Raw genomic sequence first — 22,342 nt, forward strand, 5'->3', positions numbered from 1 at the left:
GGCCATGGCTCTGGCACCAGTTGTCTGTTTCTATGAGGCCCTTTTGTAGAATGCTTTTGTCGGCTGGAGAGTCGATTATGGCGCCTAGTTTGCAGTCATCTGCGAACTTGGTCAGCCACAGTCCTTCCATGTTGGCCTGTACCTCCGAGAAATATATACCGAACAAGAGAGGTCCCAGGACTGAGCCTTGTGGGATGCCACTCGTAACTGGTTTGGAGTCTGACATGGCTCGAGCAATTCTAACCATGTGGGTTCTGTCCTTGAGCCAATTTGCAACCCATCTAGTAACATAGGGGTTTATATTTAAGCTGGTGAGCTTATCTATAATGCCAGAGTGGGGTATTGTATCGAAGGCTTTTGCGAGGTCCAGGTAGGCTGTGTGGACCACCTTTCCCTCATCAATGGCCTTGGTGACTGTTTCAAAGAAATCAACCAGGTTTAAGAGGCAGGATCTGCCCTTAACAAAGTCGAACTGGGTAGGATCCAGTGTCTGTAGGTCCCCAATATCTTTATTTATGAGGTCCATGATGATCCTTTCCATAGCTTTGCAGACCAAGCTAGTCAGGCTTATGGGGCAATAGTTTCCAGGATCCATTGAGGCACCACCTTTGTGGAGAGGGACCACTGTTGCTGTACGCCACTCTTTGGGTACATATCCTGTAGTAAGGCTGAGATTGAACAGTAGTTTTATGTTTGGGTTTAGCTCTTCTTGGAGTTCATGTAGGACGCAGCCTGGGACACCGTCTGGTCCCATTGATGCTGTGTTTTTTGCTTTGGAGAGGGTGGCTTTTACCTGAGCATCTGAGATGTCAGGGGGCAGCACTCTGCTGGGATAGATATTTGCCCTTTTGGTGGGGGGGGAGAAGTTTGCGCTGAACCTGTCAGCTAGGATGTTGGCAATGTCTGTGGGTTTGGTGTATTTTTTGTCATTTTGGACTAATTCTGAGCATATCTGGGAATTCCCACACAGGTTCCTAATATAACTAAAGAAATCCTTGTGATTATCCTTAGTGTCCTGTGCAATTTTTCTCTCGAAGCTGGCTATAGACGATTTTATGAGTGCCCATAGTTTTTTGTTAATACTGATCAGAGATGCCTTCCCTTTTTGGGATTTTGCTCTGTCATGTAGTAGCTTCCTCCTTCTATTGTATAGTTTGTTTATGGCTGGGGTCCACCAGACAGGGCGCCTGCCTTTGGAGGATTTAGTCTTGGTTTTATTTGGGATTGCATGATCCATGCATTCCTGAAGGTGTTCATAGAATGCATTTATAAAGGATTCTGCGGTCTGGACCATATTTTCCACAGGCCTGGGGGCTTTGAAGGATTCCACCTTGGTTTTGAGGAGTGTGAAATTTGCTTTAGAGAAGTTTTTCACTGTGGTTTTCTGGGGAGGGGGTGGGGTCGGGATGTGAATATTCAGTGAGATTAGTTTATGGTTTGATCATACCAGTGAGGGATACACTTCTGGTCTGGAGCATAGAGCCCCCATGTTGGTGATGATCAGGTCCAGTATGTTTTCCCCTCTTGTGGGAGTGGTAACAAGTTGTTCCATAGCATTTGTGTTTATAAATTCTAGGAACCTTTGGGCTAGGGTGTTGGAGCTAGAGTAATGCTCCCAGTCTATGTTTGGGTAGTTGAAGTCGCCCAATATAATGGTGTTTGGAGAGACCTTCATATTTTCCAGTGTTCTCAGGAAGGCCGAGTGGGGTTCCTGGGTTTGGGAGGGTGGTCAGTAGCAGGCTATAAACTGGAAGGCAGTTTTACCCATTGTTAGTTGCACATGGATACTCTCTGATGCTTTGTGCTGTGCCACCAACCTAGAGGTGTGGGTATCTTTGACAAATATTGATACTCCCCCACCTTTTGTGGTTCGGTCCAAGTTTTGGGACCGAAAAGCATGGTATGAGGTATAACCTGGTAGTGCTGGGGTGCTCTCGGGAGCCTTGAACCAGGTTTCTGTTACTGCACAGATATCGATGTTCTCCATGCTAAGGAGAGTTTCGAGTGAGTGCATCTTGAGGTTTAGACCTCTGGCATTGAGTAGAATTACTCTTAGTTTCTTATCCCTTGTGATACCTATGGAGGTGGGTTTGTCTTTTGAGCCTTGCCTAAAAACGGCACTATGGGGGTGGCAAGAGCCTTTGCCAATATCCGAAAGCCCATGGGTGACAGGTGCAAGCAGTCCCTAGTGAAGCATCGTGGCTTGTTGAGCATGTCATCCCAGGCTGACAGGCATTGGATCCCCTTTGAATGACACCAATATTTAAGCCAATTGTTGAAATTGATCATCTTGTCTTCATATTGTGGCATCATTCTTGGTGAGGGTAAGATGCTACTCAAGGTCAGGGTCATACCGGCCTGGGCTACATGCTCAGAGAGCTCCTCTATGTCTCTTTTCATGTAGTCCAGGGAGGTACATCGCAGGTCATTCACACCAGCATGGACAATGACTGAGTCATATTTGTACTTGCCTTGGAGTGACCTGAGTGCTTGTGTTATGTGGCGGATCCTAGCGTCTGACAGGCAGCTCACCGTGACCTTCTCCTTGTTCAGCTTGGTGAGCGGGACGTCAGTGTGCCTGACGATAGAGTCACCTATTACAAGTGTATCAGGTGTGTTGTTTAGCCTTAAGGGCTGTGACTGTTCGGCACACTGGCTTTGTGAGCTATGTGTTGCACATGTTTTGTTTTGGGGTAGCGGTTGCTTGGGTGTCTGCTTTGGAGATCTCTGCTGCTTAGGCAGATTTTTATTTAGAGCCTCCGAGTATGTTTTTGTGTGTTTATGTGTTTGGTTTGCTGTCGTGGTAGGTCTATGTGAGACTGGAATTGTAGTGAGTGTGGTTTCCTTCTCCTCCTGACTAGCTACACCAGTACTGAGTTGAGAGAGCTTAGCCTCCAGTTTGGCTATATGGTTTCATCTCTCACATGTGTTGGAATTTGTTGGGAGGAGGAGAGGGTTGTCTGTGTACAAGAGGCAGTTGTAACATTGCTTCAAGATTCCCAGATTCATCATTTGGACCGGAGAGGAGATTGACAACTGACCTTTGGACATGCTAGAATAGTATTTGGAATTCCTTTATAATTGAAAAAAAAGGGCCAGTGGGGAAAAAGGTACTCAAGGGGAGTTTATGAGGGCGTAGTGCTTTTAATTTTTTAGTGCTGACTTATATAATTGCTTTAGTGAGCAAGTGCCAGACTTTAGAATAGGAATAGGGTGTTTATTATGAGAACTAGATCAGTTCAAAGGGAAAAAGTGAAGAGCAGACTTTGTGGAGCCGAGAATGGTTTAAACCCAATTAAGCGGAGCTGCCCGATGCTGCAAAAAATCGTTCAAAGTCGCGCCAAAGCAGGTTTTATACAGGGGGACTTGAAAGAGCTAGAAATTGGCCCAAAAACGGCCAATAGACTACCAGATTCTTGTGCTGGGAACACTCCTCCAGGGATAGATAGGCTGGTCTAAGCTCCACACTGCCACTGGTGAACAAAGAAGCCTCCCTTTATCCAAGAAAGGAAATGGGCAATACAGGACTTTTCGAAAAGTCCAGTATACAGCAAAGCCTGTATTTGGACTACTCTAGGTCAGGAAAGATGGGAAACAAGGATAATTATTATTTTTTTTCTTTTTTGCAACAAACAGCAGGAAAATGCAATAAATATGTAACATAGGCTAGCACACTTGAATGTATAGCTGAAACAGGCAAATGCAACAAACAGGACAAACTTTAAAAGTGCAGATGCAAAAACAACTTTAAACAGTTTAAAACAGTTCAAGAAGCAGAAATACTTGCAGTTTAGCTAGATCGGACAGTCACCCAGGTTGTAGCAGGAAAAAAAAACACTTTTATCAGGTTAGTAGTTGCTCTTTTAGCCTCTCTGCTGCTAGCACCACTCTTCAGGACCACGAGGAGCTTGGCTGAGTAGTAACAAGCGCAAAAACCGCGCCAAAGTGGGTTTTATACAGGGGGACTTGAAAGAGCTCGAAATTGGCCCAAAACGGCCAATAGACTACCAGATTCTTGTGATGGGAACACTCCTCCAGGGATAGATAGGCTGCTCTAAGCTACCCACTGCCACTGGTGAACAAAGAAGCCTCCCTTTATCCAAGAAAGGAAATGGGCAACACAGGAACTTTCCAAAAGTCCACAATACAGCAAAGCCTGTATTTGGACTACTCTAGGTCAGGAAAGATGGGAAACAAGGATATTTTTTTTGTTTTTTTTCTTTTTTGCAACAAACAGCAGGAAAATGCAATAAATATGTAACACATGCTAGCGCACTTGAGTGTGTAGCTGAAACAGGTAAATGCAACAAACAGGACAAACTTTAAAAGTGCAGGTGCAAAAACAACTTTAAACAGTTTAAACAGTTCAAGAAGCAGAAATACTTGCAGTTTGGCTAGATCGGACAGTCGCCCAGGTAGTAGCAGGAAAAAAAAACACTTTTATCAGGTTAGCAGTCACTCTTTTAGCCTCTCTGCTGCTAGCACCACTCTGCAGGACCACGAGGAGCTTGGCTGAGTAGTAACAAGCGCAAAAACCATGCCAAAGTGGTTTTATACAGGGGGACTTGAAAGAGCTAGAAATTGGCCCAAAACGGCCAATAGACTACCAGATTCTTGTGCTGGGAACACTCCTCCAGGGATAGATAGGCTGCTGTAAGCTCCCCACTGCCACTGGTGAACAAAGAAGCCTCCCTTTATCCAAGAAAGGAAATGGGCAACACAGGAACTTTCCAAAAGTCCAGAATACAGCAAAGCCTGTATTTGGACTACTCTAGGTAAGGAAAGATGGGAAACAAGGATATTTTTTTTCTTTTTTGCAACAAACAGCAGGAAAATGCAATAAATATGTAACACAGGCTAGCGCACTTGAGTGTGTAGCCCCAACAGGTATATGCAACAAACAGGACAAACTTTAAAAGTGCAGGTGTAAAAACAACTTTAAACCATTTAAAACAGTTCAAGAAGCAGAAAAACTTGCAGTTTATCTAGATCGGACAGTCACCCAGATAGTAGCAGGAAAAAAAAACACTTTTATCAGGTTAGCAGTTGCTCTTTTAGCCTCTCTGCTGCTAGCACCACTCTGCAGGGCCACGAGGAGCTTGGCTGAGTAGTAACCAGCATAGTTGACATATTTGGGAAAGTCACCAAGGCCCTGGATGAGGGAAAGACAGTACATAACACCTATCTTGACCTAGGCAAGGTATTTGACATAATCCCCTACTCAGGTAATATAGGGAAACTCTCCCAATTGGGAATTAACTCCTACATTACCAGATGGGTAGCTAACTGGCTCACTGACAGGACACATACTGTCAAAGTGGGTGACGTCACCTCTAGCAAAAGACCAGTCACCAGTGGACTATCACAGAATTTTGTTTGGAATTTATTTCTCAGAAGTCTAGGCAAACCCTGATGGCCTGTGGCTGACCAAGTTCTCTGATGACTGGAAATCAGGAGCAATCACTGAGTCCACCAACGGTATTAATATACTGCAGACAGGGGTAACACAGACAAATGAATGGTGCCAAAGACACAGATTAAAGCTAAATGCAAAAAAATGCATTATTATTCCCTTTGGGAAAGCTGACATCCCTGCTAATTACACTATAGGCAGCACCCCCAAGTGTAGACCCAGTGGTACATGATCTAGGTATTCAAGTTGATAGCAATATAAACTTTGACCACCACATATCCACAGTAGCCAAGAAATCCTACTATGTAACACATCTTGTAAGTAAATGCATCACATCTAGATCTAATGATGTTATAAGTCATTTATACTTGGTCCTCATCAGACCAATAATTGGTTATTCATTTGGAGAGACTTTGGCGGTTTCTCAGCAAGAAATTATAGGGTACACAAAACAAGTCTCAGAAAGATTGAAAACCTTCTCACTGTATTCTGTCTCCCACAGTTTGCTTAGGGATGACCCGTGCCTGGCTTACAGGGCAGTCTCTGTTCTGGTCCTGATGGAAATGCTACACATTCGTAAATCAAACTGCAGTAGGGTCACTTGCTCCAGGGATCCTAACATAGCCTCTGACATCAACAGGTCATGTTGGGGAGACAAATACCTCTCCTAGAGACTGCCACTTCAATGGAACAAGCTTCCAGTCCATGTGAAACAGAGCCCCTTCCTGACCCTCTTCCAACACAATCTAGATCAATGGACGGGTGACTGCAAATTCACTCCTGGGGTGGTGCCCATGTCCATCATGGACAGAGGAAGTCAGTATTAATACCATAGACACTTACCTCTGCGAACTTCACTTACCTAACCACTGACAACTGGGGCAACTCGGGGAAAAATATGACTAGATTTGTAAGTGTTCTAAGGTCTTTAGCCTAGTAACTTCCTATGAACTTATGAGCCTATGAACTAACATCTTGGACCTGCTAGCTTGTACACCTATTAGGGCTGCATACATCCTTGACCTGATCCTCAAAAATATAGGTGGATGTTGCACCCCCTATTATAATGTCCTCACTGGTCAGGTCAGACCACAAAGCTGTATCCTTTAAAATAGAAATAAAACCCAGTACTCCTGCTGTCACTTTCAGGAATTATTCTAAGGCAAATATTCTACTATTAAGTGACACTCTGGCAACATGTTAAGCTTTATCAAACCCAAGAACATTGCTGCTTATACAGAATTGTTCACAAAAACTCTTAATAACCATATTAACAGCTGCACAGAGACAAAACTTTTTCAAATGATACAAGAATGTCACTTGGTCTTGATAAATGTGCAAAAGCAACCTTTAAGGCAAGAAAACTTTTGCACCAAGAAAACATCAGTTTGGGACAAGAATGTGATATAAAAGAACTTGAACAAAAGGGAGTGTATAAATATTTGGGAATTGATGGATGATCAACAATAAAACACAAACAAATGGGAATAAAACTTAGCAAGGAATACTTCAGAAGATGTAAGGCAACAGCGCTGACATCTAGGAACAAAATTCAAGGTATAAACCAATTTGCTCTTCCTGTCCTAACTTACAGTTTTGGAGTGACTGACTGGCCCAAAAGCGTGCTGAATAAAGTAGACAGGAAAACAAGAAGGATGCTTCATGCTCACCAAATGATTTATAAAAATCAGTGCATACCAAGATTATATAGTCCCTGTTCCAAAGGAGGGATTGGCCTCCTTGAAACTAATTACATGTATAGATCTGCAATCGTGGGACTGCACACATATCTGCTGACCTCACAAGACCCAAATGTAGTGAAAGTTTTGAAACATGAGGAGAATAAATCTAAGATGACTTTTCTGCTTAGTTTAGCAGAAGCATATTGGCGTCAGTCAGGAATGGAAATCAAACCAGAAGTAGATAAAAATCAGACAGCAACTGAATGTACCTAAAAATAAAAGAAAGAATATAAAGTGAAGGACGAGATGAGAAGGCAAGAAATGTGGAAAATGCATAAATATAGTTGCAAGTATAGAAAACTTCTGGAAAATCCTCATGTTGATCAGGATCGAACACAAGAATGGTTAGAGAGGCAAATTCAAACCAATAGATGAAAGGTTAATATTGGCAGCCTAAGATAGTGGGCTACATACACATAGGTTTACAAAATCCATTGAACATGTGGGAGAAACAGAAAAATGTAGGCTTTGTAAAGTAGAATTGGAAACAGTTGCACACCTTGTTGCTGGTTGTGACATGCTAATGGCAGTAGGACTGTATACTGAAAGGCATAATAATGTGGCAAGATTGTTGCACTGGGGACTGTGCAAACATTATGTTATTGAAATGGCTGAAAAACACTGGAAACATGAGCTACAAAGCATCATAGAAAATGACGAAGTCTACAATGTATTGGGGTCACCTATTACCAACAGTTCAAAAGACAGATGCTAGAAAACTGGATATGGTGGTCCATGAAAAGAAGCCAAAAGTAACGATCATTGAAATCACTGTGTCTTGTGACTACAGTGTCGTGCATGCAGAAAGACACAAACCCATAAAATACCAGGATCTGCAGGCAGAAACAAGAGCAATGTGGAAGAAAGATACTCAGACAGTTCCAATAATAGTAGGAGCAACGGGTCTTATAAAAAAGAATCTAAAGTCATATTTAGATATGCTACCAATACATGTAACCCCATATGAATTGCAGAAGGAGTCATTACTGGGCACACTGCAGGTGTTCCAAAGAGCACTTCTGGCTGACATCAAATATTGAAAGAATATTAATTTCATGAACTTTAATGGTGCTTTGACTTAGGAATGGGGTCCATTCCTGTCATGGTGTTAGAAACCCAAAAGACTTGGAGAAATTAAAAAAGACAGCTATACCTACCCCAAAAAAGCACAGGTTGAATGAAAAAAAAAAGCCACCTGGATGGAATCCCGACATTAATAGGTTGTATAACAAAAGGTTGAAAACCATGGCATAAATTAGGAGGAGCAATGCCCAGTAAGGTAATAACTCCTTCATAAGTCTTAACAAGCAACTCAGGGGGCTAATCAAATCTACCAAAGCAAAGCCAAATTTGAGATAAAAATTGCCACCCAGGCCAAGGACAATCACAAAGATTTCTTCAGATATATCCACAACCTCAAAGGCAATATACTGCAGTGCAATAAATCAATTGTAAATGCTGCCACTTAAAGTGACCCCTAAGATATAGCAAATCTCCTGGCTGACAAATTTAGCTTTAATTTTAACCTCCACTCTACCCAGATGCAGTCCAAGAAATGCCCACTACTATAACTGCCCCAACTATCAATAGAGAACAGGTTCTCAAGGTACTGTCTGTGGGCAAGGCCATTACACTAATGCCCCCAATAATATCTCAGGATGGCTCCTAATAGCATGAAACATGAACAATTGAGCTAACTAGAATTACTATTTAACCACGGCCTGTAAACAGGTTTTGTGCCAAAAAAATGGATAACCATAGTTATTCTACTATTGAGCCATGCATGGACTCAGGGAACTTTTAACCTATAAGCCTGACTAATTTAATATGCAAAAGTATGGAAAAAATAATAATGTATATGTTAAATGAAGACATAGGAAACCTTCAAAGATCAGATCCAGCTCAGTTTCAGTTTGTTAAGGGCTGGTTATGCCTACCCAGTCTGATGGACTTCTTTGAGAAGGTCATCAAAGGAATGGATGTGGGTAAAATGCTGCATACTGCTTACCTTTACCCGGCCAAGGCATTTGACACAATACTCCAATTGGGCATTGTAGTCAAGCTCACTAAATTAGGTATAAACTGCTATATCACCTGCTGGATGGCCACATCACTCACAGATAAGACCCAAGAAATTAGAATAGGGGAATCTATTTCCACAAAAATGCTAGTCACTAGTGGCATGCTTCAGGGCTTAGTGCTTGGGCTGCTCCTATTTGGCATTTACTTATCTGAAGTCAAGGCTAATATCAAAGGTCTCTGAGTGACCACATTCACAGATGATTGCAAATTAGGTGCAGTCACTGAATTCTCACAAGACAAAAATATCCTCCAAGAAGGCCTGACACTGACTAATAATTCGCACCAAAGACACAGTCTAAAAATCAAAACCAAGAAGTGCATAAAAGCTAGCTTTTAGAAAAATGGATATTCTTGGAAATTACTACTCTGATAATACACTCCTAAGAGTAGACCCAATTGTCAGGGATTTGAGAATGCATGTAGACAGCAACTTTGCCTTTCACCATCATGAGTCTACTGTTGTAAAGAAATAATTCTATATTGCACAACTTATATACAAGGGTTTCGCATCTAGGTCCAAAGATGTCAGTGTTCTGTTGTACTCAGCCCTCATAAGGTGAATAATTGAGTACAATGCCTTCCCATGATATGTTTTTAAACAGAGAGATGCAACAACTGGAGCATCCACAAAGGTTCCTCACAAAAAGAATACACGGTGTAGAAAACAAGTCCTGTACAAACAGAACAGTACAAGAAATGCAAAATAGAATAAGCTAATAACAGAAATAAACATAACAGTTTATACAATATTTATAATTCAACTGGCAATGAGAAATAATGCAGAGAATATGTAGGTAGTGGTAAGCAGCATGCTTTAACCAATATCATAATAGCAGGAGCAGGCTCCAACAGCTGCAAGGTATTCCTTTATTTTTGTTTGAGGAGCTCCAAGTTGTTTTTTCTTGCATGAATTCAGTAGGAAGACCATTCCATATGGAAGGGCTTATTTCTGAGAAGGCCATTTCACCAACAGTGGTTTTAAAACAAGGTCTGACAAGGGAGGTGTTTTTTTCATTGTTCTCCTGAATGATGTAGGTTTGCTGTGTTATTTGCAGTTTAAATTTTTAAGGGTCATCAACATTGGCTCTGTATCCTAATTTTGAAAATGAGTGAGCTGAGAAGAAGAGTGGCTATGCTATATATGGGTAGCCATTTTACGGTTTTTAAGAAGGTCACAGTAATAACTAAGAGAATATGAAATTAAAACAAATCTTCATATCTTAACAGCACTGTGTAGATTATGTGTGTTGAAAATGGAATGGAAGTTGAACAGTGGGAGACCCATTTCAAAGCCTGAATAAAACCCTCATCCAGATCCAGTAAACTACTCCTGTCTAAAGAACATTGAGGAGGAGTAAATGTATCCTGTTTTGTTTCTTTCTGACAGAAAACATGGCGCCAACAGTGTTATAAATGGCAACAGTAGCTTCCTCAGAGATGGACACAACATTCTGACAAAACATGGAAGCCTTCTCTGTTCCCTCATGCAGGACCAAAAACAGTGACTCTCCTTTGCCCTTTGAGGGGACCCCTACAACCATAGAGGATGTAGCTAACTCCCTTCCATAGCAGCTGTGGGTGGTACACCAGAGAGAACTAGTGCAAAAGATGAATGGTCTGAGGTACAATAAATGGCCACAGCAGAGTCACCCACCTGATGCTGAGGCAAGTTGCTAGCCTGCTATGGCTGCAAAGGCTGTTTCTTTAATTTTTTCTTTTTGTGGCTGGAAGAAGGACCAACATTGGGACTGACTATTTGTTCTATGGTCATGCCAAAAATGGTTCCTCTTTCCCAGGAAAAACCAGCAAATGCAGGTAAAGATTTCAAGTCTTTAAAATTCACTTTTTTCCACAAAAACACAGTAAAAAGCACTTTAAAATTCTTGCCAGCTCCAACAAGTAAAATAAACACAGTTTCTCCAGAGAATAAATGATTTTTAAATACTTTAAACAACTTTTAAACTGACAGAAAAAGAGAGCTCTCATTTAAAAGAACAGTTGACAGTCTATTAAAACACAAACGTCTAGCTTTAAAATAACTTTCCTGAATAGGAAAGTATAAATAATCAACAATAAATCAACAAACATAATTGAATGGAAGGTTTTTACCCAAAAGGAACTTATCTGCCTATTAAAGAAATAGCACAAGCTGACCATCAGTCCTTGAAAGCCTCAGTTGCACATACTCTTCTGTGGAAGTAAATCTCTGAAGGGCTTGGCACCCAAATTTGGTTTTTAGTCAGCTCACCTTGAGCTGCTTGACAGTTTGGGTGCATGGAAGTTGCTATGAAGCTTTAGAAGGTGGCCAGCTGTTATATCCTTGGCAGGAGATAACCCATGTAGCTAAGACTACTGCAGCAATGATCAATATGCTGAACATTATACATGTTGGGAGATGTCCCCAAATGGGGCTGCAGGGAACATTTCCCAAGGAAGAAACTGCCCCTTCTAGGATTGCCAAAAGTCATTTTGCCATTGTTGGTCTACCAGCATTCAGTAGATTTGCTGTTTATGGATCAACATCCCCCTCATGACCTGCATCTGCCAGGTTACTCTGGGTTATATGAAGTGTCATGGTTCCATGGCACCTGACAGTCTACAACTCATTAGCAATATTTAGGATATTCATGGATCATTGTGTTGCAGTTCAGGCAGGTTCACATATCATAGCAGTTTAGCATAGGTAAGTGGGCTTTTTACATATGGAGAAATTGGGAAGTTCTACCTCACAATATGCATTTTTAAATTGACACGAGGTGGTGTGAGAGGTAATGCATAAGAAAATGGGCAAGGATTAAACTAATGTAAAGTAGGATATATACTTTCTGGGTAATGTGTAGGCATTAAACTAATGTGAAAGCATTAAAATAACGTGAGGTACTTCCTAGACAACAACATTTATTAAACTATCTGGTGGTGGAAGAGGACTGCTTAGAGAATGAGTATCGTTAAAATTAAGAAGTGACATAGTATGATCCTGAACAAGAAGCAATTATTTCTGCATACTAAAGGTGGGCAGAGTTGCTTATATAATGAGTGTTACGTAACAGAAAGCAGAGGAGGATCCTATACAAGAACATCAGGGTCTATATTAAAAGACCAAAGAGGTGTTTCAGCAAACAATTCTTGGTCGACATGTAATGAGCAAATGCACCAAAGCACGAATGCTCAAAAACAGCAATTTCTTTCCCTGGGAAAGAAATTGCTTGGCCATCCCCGTGTGTTCACCCCTTTCCTCACTGTAGTGCGATCTCTGAGTTGGTATATTTAGTTAGGGGGGGTGTGGGGGCACAGCCCCCCATGTTGTTATGTTTTAAAGTGTGTGTTTGTGCTAGCGGTTTCTTTCCCAGGGAAAGAAACCGCTGTTTTGAGCATTCGCACTTTAGTGCATTCGTTCATTACGTGTTGATCAAGAGGTGTTCGCTGAAACACCTCTTCGGTCTTTTAATATAGACCCGAACATCACTGTGCATTATGAAAGGAAGGGACTTCTGATTTGCTCTTTGCATGGTGAATCTAGTCAAAATGTATAGCTATGGCCTGTGCTTTGTCATTGTTGCACAGGGAGCCGGCACTATATACTGAGGTCCATGATGGTGCAACATTGTATAGAACAGGCTGTACTGTGGATTGAGTAAATTGTTGATGAATCCCATTCAGGGAATTCTTTGATTATACGTTGTTGTTACCATTCTTCATCACTACTGTTACAGCCTGGTGTTTGATAAATTATCAGAATTCCTTCATACTAAAGTGATGTTATTTTCAGAGATTGTATTACTATCTCAGAGAGCAAGCTCCATCTTTGGCATTATTATTATACAGACGAAGCCTTTGCCTTTTTCTCTGTCACTCTTGGTTTCAAATGTTTTATTTATCTGTACTTGAAATACTGATCTTTGTACAGAAGATGTATTCTTTAAAAGAATTTCTTTTGCTGTAGTTTTCAGACTTGTATTACTGTTTTTGAACAGTCAAGTTTTATTTCTCATTTTTCAGTTAAAACACATTTCACTTTGCCACATGATCATACAGAATATTAATTTTTTAAATCTGTTTACTTAAAACACTTAGATTAAATATTATCTCCCCAGTTTAATAGAAACACGTATTTGAATTTCACTTTCAGGTCTTCAGATTACATCCAAACAACTCTTTAGAGAAGGTGAGACTACCTTATGCTAATCATTAAATATTGCAGTCCAGCAGAATTTATAGGTTCATAGGTTCATAGGTAGGCACTAGGCTATTGGCCCTAGGGCCTATATAAGCCTAGCCAAATGGTACCCTGGCTTTTGCCACCCAAGAAAATTATTTTCCTGTGCCCCTGTCAAGCAGAGCCACAGAAGTGATCCCCAGGGTGAATTTCCTATCTCCCATCCAATCATCAATATTTTTTTTGAAGAGTGCTAATGAGGAGCTTTGTTTGATATAGATAGGTAGTTTGTTCCAGAGTATGAGAAGCCTCTGGGACAGGAATGTATCCCTCCAGCATGTTCTGTTTATTGTGGTTACAAGGCGTAGGTCCCTAGAGTGTGTAGCTTAGAGGGCTTGGGATTTTTTTAAGTGGAGCATGTCCAACAGCACTGGGTTTGACAAAGCTTTGTATGTTAGGCAGAGCTCGCCTCTGAGTAGTGATATGCAACAGAGTAAAGCTGGAGTTTTTTGAGACGCTCTGCATAGGGAATCTGTTTGAGGCCTGTAATCCTCTTTGTGAGGTATTTCTGTGGCCTTTCCAGTTGTTGTAGATGTCTTGGGAGGTACATACCAAAAGGGGTGTTGTACTCTATAATGGGTCTAATGAATGGTGAGTAGAGGGGAACAATTACCACTTTTTTCCTGGATGAGAAACCTTTTGTGATGAGGTGTGCCACGTAGAAGGATTTCCTGACTACTGTGGCAATGTGATTATCAATGGAGAGACTACTGTCCACCTGTGTCTCAAGGTCTCTTATCACACTTTCAGTGTTAAGTAGGCTACCGCCTATGTGGTGGTTTATGGGTACAGAGTTTTTACCAAAAGGGACGACAATGCAATTTTTGGCATTGAGCTTGATGCCATGACTTTGACACCAGGCATCTGTCTCCGTGAGGCCCTTTTGTAGGTTGTCCACATCAGGAGTTCTGATTATGGCTCCTAGTTTGCAGTCATCTGCAAACTTTGTTAGCCAAAGACCTTCTGTGTTAGCCTGTACTTCAGAAAAGTAGATACCAAACAGGAGAGGACCTATGACTCAACCCTGTGGTACTCCACTTGTTGGATTTAGAGTCTGCTACTTTCACAGTGTGGGATCTGTCAGTGAGCCAGTTGGCAACCCATCTTGTGACATAGAGATTTATACCTAGTTTAGTGAGGTTCTCTATAATTCCAGAGTGGGGGATGGTGTCGAAAGCCTTGGTGAGATCTAGATAAGCTGTATGAACCACCTTACGTTCATCTACGGCTTTGGTGACCACTTCAAAGAAGTCTATCACGTTTAGGAGACATGATCTGCCATTTACAAACTTGAACTTGGTAGGGACCAGAATTTGGAGATTACCAATGTCATTAATTATAAGTTTCATGATGACATGTTCCATAGCCTTGCAGACCAACCTCGTCAGGCTAATGGGGCAGTAGTTCCCAGGGTCCATGGTGGCTCCCCCTTTGTGGAGTGGGATAACCATTGCTGTGTGCCATTCAGTGGGCACAAAGCCTGAGGTGAGGCTATGATTAAACATGGTACTTAGATGGGGTGCCAGTTCATTCTGTAGTTCATGTTGAACGCAGCCTGGGATGTTGTCAGATCCCATGGATGCTGTGTTCCTGGCTTTGGAGAGTGTGTTTTTTTACCTGTGCAGCTGCGATTACAGGAACTTTGCATTCTTCTGGTATAGAGATGGGCCCTTTAGGGGATGAGAGAGGGGTAAAGTTAGCACTGAACCTATCTGCCAGGATGTTGGCAATATCAGTTGGTTCTGTATATTTAGTGCCATTGTGCTGTAACTCAGAACAGATCTGAGTGTTGCCATTGAGATTCTTGACATAACTAAAGAATGCGTTGCGATTGTCTTTAGAATCAGTGGTGATTTTGTTTTCGTAACTAGATTTGGAGGATTTCATGACGGATCTCAGCTTCTTACTGAGGCTGACCACAGAGTTCCTCCAATCATGGGATTTTACTCTTTTTTGCAACAGTTTCTTTCTTCTGTTGTAGAGCTTGTTTATGGCAGGGGACCTCCAGATTGGCTTCCTGTTTTTGGAGGATAGCATCTTGGTTCTGTTAAGGATTGCATGATCCATGCACTCATGTAAGTCCTTATAAAATGCAATTGTATAGGATTCAGCAGTCGTACCTCTATTGTCCGTCAGCATGGGTGTCATAAAGTTTGGCACTTCTTTCTTAAGATGCGTGAAGTTGGCTTTGGAGAAATTTTTTACGGTGGCTTCCCTAATAGGGAGTGGGGGGTGGGATGTGGATGTCTAGGGTGATTTGCTTGTGGTTGTATCTGACCAACAAGGAATTGATCAGGTCTAGGATATTGCTGCCCCTGGTGGGGGTGTGGATAAGTTGATCCATGGCATTGGAATTTATGAATTCCAGAAAACGTTGAGCACAAGAGTTGGTATATGAGTAGTTTTCCCAGTTAATGGTGGAGTAGTTGAAATCGCCCATTATTAGGGTGTTAGGTTGTACCCTAATATTTTCCAGTGTATCAAGAAATGAGGAGTGGGAATCCTGGGGCATGGTGGGGGGATCTGTAGCAAGCTACAATTTGGATTGCGGCCTTGCCCAGAATTAGTTGCACTTGGATAATCTCGGATGCATTATACTGAGCAACTAGCCTGGAAGTGTGGATATCCTTAATGAATATGGACACGCCTCTGCCTTTAGTGTTTTGGTCCAGGTTAGGTGGCCGAAAGGTGTGGTATGAATTATAGCCTGGTAATTCAGGGGTGCTCTCTGGAGCCTTGAACCAGGTCTCTGTCACTGCACAGATGTTGATGTTCTCCATTTTAAGGAGTGCCTCAAATTAGTGCATTTTGAGGTTTAGACTTCTAGCAATAAATAGCATTACCCTCAGATTTTGCTTGCTTGTACCTGCTACAGTGGTGAATTTGTCATTTGAATCTTACCTTATGAGTCCTTAAAAACAAACATATTTATAAACAAAATCTGTATTCCATTTCTACTATAAGTGAAGAATAAGAGCATGTGATATAAGGGCACATTTTTTTTCATTCTTACATGTGAGGTGGGTGAGTTAAGCAAATGAAACATCTTCATAAAATAGCACGGGAGAGAAGAAGCATGAGTTCGTACTAGATTCCTACACAGTATAGTTGAATATGCTTTATCTCATAAGCAGACTATACTGCTATTCTTTATTTGGCTACTAGCTGCTATTCTTGTGCTGATCCAAAGTCACCTTTGTTCGGTCTGCTGTATTTTGTATTTTCAATCTTTTGTATTTTTGGATAATTGCATTTAGAGTTATGAGGAAAAGTATGGCCTCATTCCCTGCTCCCAAATACATGCTATATTATATCATATTCTTGTAATTATTTGATGTCAGATCTGCAATGGATGCAATGGAACAAGCTTGTTAGTCAACAGGTCAGCACGATGCTGTGATCCCTTGAGGGACAATAAAATACCTAGGTATATTATGTATGTATATATATATATATATATATATATATATATATATATATATATATATATATATATATATATATATATGTGTGTGTGTGTATGTGTGTGTGTGTGTGTGTGTGTGTGTATGTGTGTACAGTATATATACCCCCTCCAAACTGTGCATGGCCATACATAATAGCCCTAGAGTAAAAATTCGTGCCTACCAATCTAATTATCAAGGCTTGCTTTAAAGATAGACAATGAAGTATTTTGTTTGACTTGTACTAGTGACTTATTTCACAGGCTGGGGATGCATTAAGTTAGGCACTTATTCTTCCCGTGACTCTTGTTCATATTTATTGGTGTACATGTAAGTTAATCTTACACATGAAAATCACAATCAGGGGGGAAGACATGGTTGCACTTTGGTAAAACACTCTTCTCTGCCTTGAACATATCTAACTTAACACCAAAAATGCGGACACAAATCTTGCTACAGAGATACAAGGGATGTCTGGCATGTAGCTCAACAGCCCCATACTGTTTCTGCATCTCCCACAAAACATTGCTGGCTACACAGTCAAATTCCTTCAAAACACATGTAGAAGGAATTGACAAACTCACAATCCTTTCAAAATATATGTGAGAGCAAAGAGATGATCCACTGATCCACAGCTAGGTTAGAATCAACATTGCTCACCTTGAATCAAACTCTCAACTATTGAAAGGACTCTTACTTTTAACACCACAGAATGGGGTTTCCAGGAAGACTGCGGAGAATGAGTCTTGTAAAATCTGAATACATCCACTAATCTTAATTTTTTAATATGGACACCACCACCCCACTTTGTCAGGTCAGAGAGAACATTTTCACCTTCCTTGGAACATTGAAAATGCACATTGATTATGACAGTCTAACAATATCTAGAGTCTTCAACCTTTCAGCCATATTTCATTCAGTCTCACAACCTTCCCATTATGGAGGTATTTAATCACAGCATTGATCTTATTTATGGAAATTGACCCAGTCTTACAGTTACTTTGGTTTGCCTTCTCAGAGGATGGCGTGCCCACTGGATTCAAGAGTTATGTGACATGTTCCTGCTAACTTGAGACAATGTCTCCTGTTGAAGTCTGCATGTTTCCATTGTTGCTGAAAACAGCCTGTGTTATATCCAGCCATCTGTCTGATTTACTGAATGGTTTACCTAAACTTCTTTGAGGCTACCTGAATGTTGTTCTTCATGGCCTTCCCAAACTTGTTCTACACCTGAACCTTGACTTCAGTGTCTTTCACAGCTATTACATTCCTGGTCTGTTGAAACAAATCAGTATATCTCGAGATATCCCCCAGCAGCATCATGCAAAAAACTCTTTCTTATTTGACTGCTTCCATCACCAATGTTGCCTACCAGTGGGTCCTAATGTTTCTACCATCACAAACACGGACCACCCTTTGGTGTCAACCACTTGACACCACCTCAGATACTGAGAAGTTGAACAGGGTCCAATCAAATTCAGTGTCTCTGACCACCACCAGGATAAGGGACAGTTGTTGTGGAGAAGAAAGTTAAAATCTTCTTTCATAGAAGCAGATTCTATTTAATGCTAGGACACACTGACTACACATTTGGGTTTCATGTGTCTATCAAGAAGCTGTTGTGTCTGTCTGATTAACTAGGCATCAAGTGGATGTCTGTTGAAAACTCAGCACTGCTCTCCAGCTGAGTGACTGATGACACAGTTGCACAATCAAATGTGCCCCAGAGTGATAACACAGCATATTTTGTCCCTCAGGTAAGAGTGGATTACTCCCTACAGATGTGGAAGAGCAGCTGCCTTAAGTGGAGGTCTTGATCAGGAGTGAGGGTTTAGGGAATCAGGAGATGGACCATTGAATGAGTGTATCAGTAGCAGTACTGCTGACATACTACTTGTTATGCTGGTGAACCAGTTCCTGAGTTCTAGGCTGAAAATCTCAATTGGGTGGTCAGTGTATGACCCATTCTCACTTCTGGTTGTCATGGATAGTGTCAGAAAGAATGGCAATGCAGATATAAACAGCAAAAATAAGGTTTATTTTCAGGTTTGATATGCTCACACACCACTCTAAAACATGGAGCTCAAAAATCCAGGAGGAGCTCAGAGAAGAGCCACTCATCATCAGGATTAAAAGGAGCTAGCTGAGGTGCTTTGGGCAACTAGTGAAGATGCCTTCTACTTACCTCCATTTGAAGGCATGCCAGGCACAGCCTAGTGGGAGGAAGCCTTGAACAATCCCACAATATGCTAGAAATATTGTATCTCTCAACTGACTTTGGAAAGCTGGGAGATTCCATAGGATGAGCTGAAGAATTACAAGGGATAGAGAAGGCTGGTCTGTCTTGCTCAACTTGCTACATAAGTAGCCCTCATCAGGGATGTGATTTCAAACATTGGATAGATGGATAGATGGAAGGATGGATGGCTGGATGAACAGATGGATAGATGGATGCACTGATGTATGGAAGGATGGATGTATAGCCTTTAAATATGAACTGTATGACATAGGGTAGTGAGCCATGAGACGATTGCACAGAAACAAATTACTGGAATGTTTGATAATGAACTATGTACAGTCTTGAAACTTGAGAGTCTTCTTTACCAGTGTACCATGGCAAGCACAGTAGTTATTGTCTTGAGCTTATTGTCATTGTTACTAGTAGATTTCATTAAGCCTTTTAATAACTTAATATTCAGCAAGCAGTGGAAGGCATAGGCACAAGTTACATAAGCCAATTAAGTGACATCTTCACTGTACATACTAACACTTAAGATGTTCTTTTGTACATGTTTTGGCAATTTCAATAAGTGTTTACTATTGCTTCCATGTAGCAGTATATCATGCCCTTTTACAATCAATGATCTTACATGTATGTTTTGAGTTACTGCAATGGATTGTGTTTGTGATTCATCTAGTGGATTGTAAATAGTATTTGTTTCAAATAGTAGTCAACTCAAAGTAGAAAACAGAAGTTGTTTGGATGAAAGAAATCAACACTTTGTTTTAGCTATGACAGTGTTAGAATTTCACATAAGATGAACTCCTCTTTCTGGTTTTGATTCATTGACATGACACAGAGACTTCAATTTTGCAACTCTGTTCAATTTGCATGGATATACTTGGCCAATACACTATTGGTAGCATTTATAAAATTGCTTATATGACAATATAAGTATCAGGTAGCACAGAATAAACAGCACAATGTGGCCTAAATCTGATTTACTATGTAGTAGGGACCAATGAAATGTGATGTGATCCAAACATTGCAGCTGCAGTCACATTACCTCATAAGCCAGGTAACATCAGTGGCATAGCAATGGCCTAAAACTAAATGGTAAAAAATGTATAATAGCCTCTTGTGGCAAGCAAGGCACCCCCTCTAATTATCACATCAACAATGCAGGCAATTGCAGATTAAGTGTACCTTGGACTGTTTTCAAACCATGAGCCCCTTGCACACATTTTTAGGAAAATGTATAAATGCACTTGCTCTTTCATACACTTTCCTGATATTCTTGAATATTTTTTTTCTTGTAAACAGTAAAACAAAATGCATGAACCAATAAATGACAAAAGTACCTATTTCAGAACCTTCCACCACAAAAGGCCACTCAAATTGTTGTCATTATAATCCACCAATATTTGCACTCCACAATTACAGCCACTTTATTAACTGGGTACACATCACCTGTCTGATTATGATACAAATGCTCACAGTAAAGTATTCCAGTTTCCTTTACACAAATGCACACTAGTCCTATAAAGACAGACTAATGACTTTTTAGCTTTATCAACTTAGCAGGGTCAGTCATTTTTATTCACAGATGTCCCTCAGTCCCAGCAATTATAGCTACATTGTTGACTACAACCTTCTCAGATATTTGTGTCAGAAAAGCAATAACAATAATAATGATCAGTCACATATTTCAAATTTGTTTCACTGAAATATACAACAAAGTATTTAAACATAATGCACACACACACACACACACACACACACACACACACACACACACACACACACACACACACACACACACACACACACACAGTTGCACACCAGTCTTGCAAATCTAGAATAAAGAACGCTCAGTTGATAACAGCATAATTTATTTTCATCCACAGATTACCCCTCCACCCCCACCAGCTGTTGTTATGTAAACTTTGTTGATTGTGTGCACCCCTTATTGTTATGAACAAATACATCAATGTCATTTATTGGTAACTTTGGATGAACTGTATAAAGATCACTTGTGCCATACCAGAAGATCTAGCCACATGTATCACAATTTAAATTCAACAGTATTTATGACAGCAACAGCATAAGAAATATTTTTCTCTTGATAACATTTGTAAGTCATTGTGCACAATGTCTGCACGTCAATCATATGAATAATATTACATTAAAAACAACTATTACTAATGCAGATATTGCTGTTGACAAATAACTTTGTGTTTCAGTGATTCATGTACAAATGCAATGCCTACTGCTCTAGAAGAATAAATTGCCTATGTTGCATTAAAATATTGGTGCATTTGATGATAGTACAATAACATTCCCTGAACTAGATCAGCTATGCAAAAGGGAATGGCTGGCTAACAATAAGAGGTTCATGGATCATGGTTATGAAGCATGCAGTTCAGGAGGCCATTTCTGAGCATAGTCCAATTTCCTAATTGCTAAAAAGCACTGTCTGGTTAAGTGAGTTGCTCAACATCACACAACAGGGAAATGAAGTTGAAAATATTCAAACCCTGCAACCTTGTCAAAGGAAACTACTCATTAACAAGCCAGAGCTTTATTCATCCTTACTAACTGCAGTTTTTAATTAACTGAATAAATGCTTTACAATCTGCTCTTGTAGAGGAGATCAGAGCATGGTAATATACAACAATGACTATAAAATGGATGGTGAAGATTAATTGTTTCTGATCTACACTAAATAATATAGATTATATGACCTACTAAATGTGAACTCCTTTGCAGTTGTTGCGATCTGTAAAGATGGCACTTCAAAAATATATTACAAAAATTAAACCTGTTTAGATTACTAAAATACAACAATATATACTATATTACAGAATCCAGGCATGTTAATGAATTAATTCATTCTTTAGTGCAAAAAATTGCAATTTATTTATTTTTTTTGGGAGGGGTGAATGGCTTATATGCCTGCAGGACACCTATATTGCATTTTTTATCTCCTTCCATCTTCTTTGTTATCATGAATAGCTATCTCCCTGACATCAATCAGTACAGTTCTGACCTACTGATTGATGGCTGATAATGCCATTTTGTTGCAGCATACACCTCCAAAATCAACAGAGGTGGATAATCCACATATGGGATCCTATGCAGGTTAAAGAATAAGGCCTCCACCAGCCATTCCAGTAACATATTACTTGCCTGTCTCTCCCCAGTTACCATACGCACTCTTCAAAC

Source organism: Protopterus annectens, chromosome 1.part1 (assembly GCF_019279795.1).
Source record: "Protopterus annectens isolate FY-2018-M chromosome 1.part1, PAN1.0, whole genome shotgun sequence".
Taxonomy (NCBI): Eukaryota; Metazoa; Chordata; order Ceratodontiformes; family Protopteridae; genus Protopterus; species Protopterus annectens.